Raw genomic sequence first — 2647 nt, forward strand, 5'->3', positions numbered from 1 at the left:
CGGGACTAGCCTAAGGTAAATTTTGAGACAGAATTTCTTTAAGGGGGAGAGAGTTGTAACATCCCTAAGATACTATTGTTGACGTCTAATTTTGACCCTCCCCGATATAAATTAACCTTCGCCTCTTTATTTTTTAAACGATTGGGAATAAATTAGTTTTATAATTAAAATGTTTTTGCAAGATTAATTTTAGTCACGTTATGGTTCTGGGCAATAAATACATTCCTATATAATTAGCATATTTCATAAGTATTCAAAAATCGCATCAAAAGATTTTTCCTTTACATGATTATTTTGCAATATGATAAATTATATCCAATTAGTCTATAGTTGAGCGTATTATTTTGGTAAAATTAACTGAGGCTCATTTGTTAATTTATAAATTTGCCTATTAAAATTTTGAGTAATTTGGTTATAACCAAAACATACTCAAATTTTATTCCGAAGTCTTTATGTTCTTTAACTTTTAAATAGCCATTTTTTGGGGGCCTTTTACTAATTTTTTCCAACAGCCCAACACTTATCACCCTTACCCATTTCCTTCCTATTTTAAAGCCGAATCTGGGCCCTTTTCCCAATTTTTTAGCAGCACAATCCCTTCCCAATTAAATGACCAGACCCAACCCTTTTTCACCTTCAGAAGAACCTAATATTTCAAGAACCTTTTCCAAGCGCCAGTATAACCTAGCAATGTCAAACTCCAAGCGGCGATTTCCTGATTTATTCAAAATGATGCCTTAAGAAGCAGCAAACAATGCCCTCCAAGTTCACGGCAGTGAGACAGAGAGTTCACGTCGAGAGAGAGAGTGCGTGCCTACGGTTTTGTCGTCTTCCTCGCCGTATCTGTACAAAGTAGCGAAAGCCTAAAACCGGCACGCTTTTGTCCTTTTGTCTCGAGATCGAGTCACGTTGACGCCAAGGACGCTAAATTAATCCTATCCATTTGTTGCCTTTCCTCTATGGGAATGAATTTAGAGCTTTAGGAAAAGATTTCATCCTTTAATGGTGATAGTTTTTGGAGGATTCAAACTTTTAATGGGGCCCCTCTCACCGGTATGTGTGCTTCTCCCTCCTAAAATCTGTAAACATATATATTCTCTTCTGCTCCATTGAGGGGGAGGATTTTTTGGTGAAAATTGATTTTGGTTGAATTTTCTTGATAAGAAAAAACAGAGAGTTGGACAAAATATATTTGGGGAAAAGGTTGGAAAAATATGAGTGGATATGCAAAGTTAGATACGACATTACGAAAAATTGATAAAGATTTTGAGATAGAAATAGACCCAAGAAACAAATGAGTGAAACATGAGATACTTAAGTTTTTGGTTTCGCTTTGAACTTAACGTTATTGCAATGTTCTCGCAGTCTCATATTGGTTGTGGAATCGTCTATAACAGTTCGAGTCTCAATCTCTGTCCAGAAAAAGGTAATGCTTCTTTCTTTAAAATATCCTCCTCACCTCTTTTTCCTTTTCAAAGTGATCTTTGCGATGCTGGAAAAATCTTTGTTTCTGAAATTGTTTGCTAATAGATTCTAGTGGTGATATGTTGTTCTTAGTAGTGTTCATTGAGTTAGTAGTAATATGGACTTGAAATTTTCATTGACTTATGATTTATATCATTGTTCCTTTTCTCCTTTGTTTGAGTGTGTTTTAATAGTTTCCTTCTCCAATACATTTGTTGAAGGTTGTTGAGCTTATTTGCTTCTATCCCTGCCTATTTGAGGTTCATCTTAGTATGATTTAAGCTATGATTTCTTTTCAATAGTATTGTCTGTTGTATACGGAAGTTGCATATGATGAAGTAACTGGTTTCTCTTTGTATTTTAGACATAAGTTCCTTTTTTCCCCTATTTATCTTCCCTCTCGAAAGTTAATAATCATCTCATTTCAGGTCTCTTTCGTTTCTTTACGTGTTGACAAAATGTTTCCCGACCATCTGAAGTGTCCAAGACTCCAAGTGCTAATTTTTTATAAGAATATCTTAGCTTACAGTTGACCTCAAATCAGAAATGTATTAGTTTGTTTGTTACTCAAATGTTGTTATTTGTTCCTGTTTCTGTGAAGTTTTGTTGACTCCCATCGGCCTCAAGTTCATTTCTTATTACAAGAGTTTTCTTGTTTCATTGTTGTCTTATTTGATTTGCTGAAAGAGATGGGGTTCAGCCATGAAGTTTGAATTCACTTTTTATAAGTGATCTCGGGTTTTCGTAATATGATATATAGGTCATTTTCTTCTTGTTATTATTTTAACTTATGTAAGTCGTGTGAGCTGCCTCATTTATTTTCTTTATGATGTTTACCCTTTTTCATTCAAAGCTAGTGTTGTGAGCAACATGTTAGTTGTTCATATATCGATAATTTGTGCCTGTGAACTTTGGTTTGCATTTTTTTTCTTTACCCTTCATTTTGAGTTAGCTTATTTCGAGCCTATCGTAACTATGATTAAACTAAAACGAGTAGTCAAGTTACTGTGTAAATAGTAAGAGTCGGTTTGTAACGTCTATATAAGAAGCATTTGCTTCATTAATAAAACATACTCCATCCCTCTCTCAACTCTCTTCTCTCATTTACAATATAAACGCATCCACCCCACATTGGTATCAGAGCTAGATAATTAAATAATTATGGAAAACAAATCAACTATGA

The 2647-nt window shown here is 34.3% G+C and overlaps 1 long non-coding RNA gene across 1 annotated transcript; it reads left to right on the forward strand.

Annotated features, from left to right (window-relative positions):
* Positions 1-576: 576 nt before the first annotated feature.
* On the forward strand, positions 577-2373 carry LOC107027160. The gene is made up of 3 exons (XR_001457725.2): positions 577-1053; positions 1366-1426; positions 1893-2373. It is a non-coding gene; the product is annotated as an uncharacterized LOC107027160 (long non-coding RNA).
* The last annotated feature ends 274 nt before the right edge of the window (positions 2374-2647 follow it).

This window comes from Solanum pennellii, chromosome 8 (genome assembly GCF_001406875.1).
Source record: "Solanum pennellii chromosome 8, SPENNV200".
Classification (NCBI taxonomy): domain Eukaryota; kingdom Viridiplantae; phylum Streptophyta; class Magnoliopsida; order Solanales; family Solanaceae; genus Solanum; species Solanum pennellii.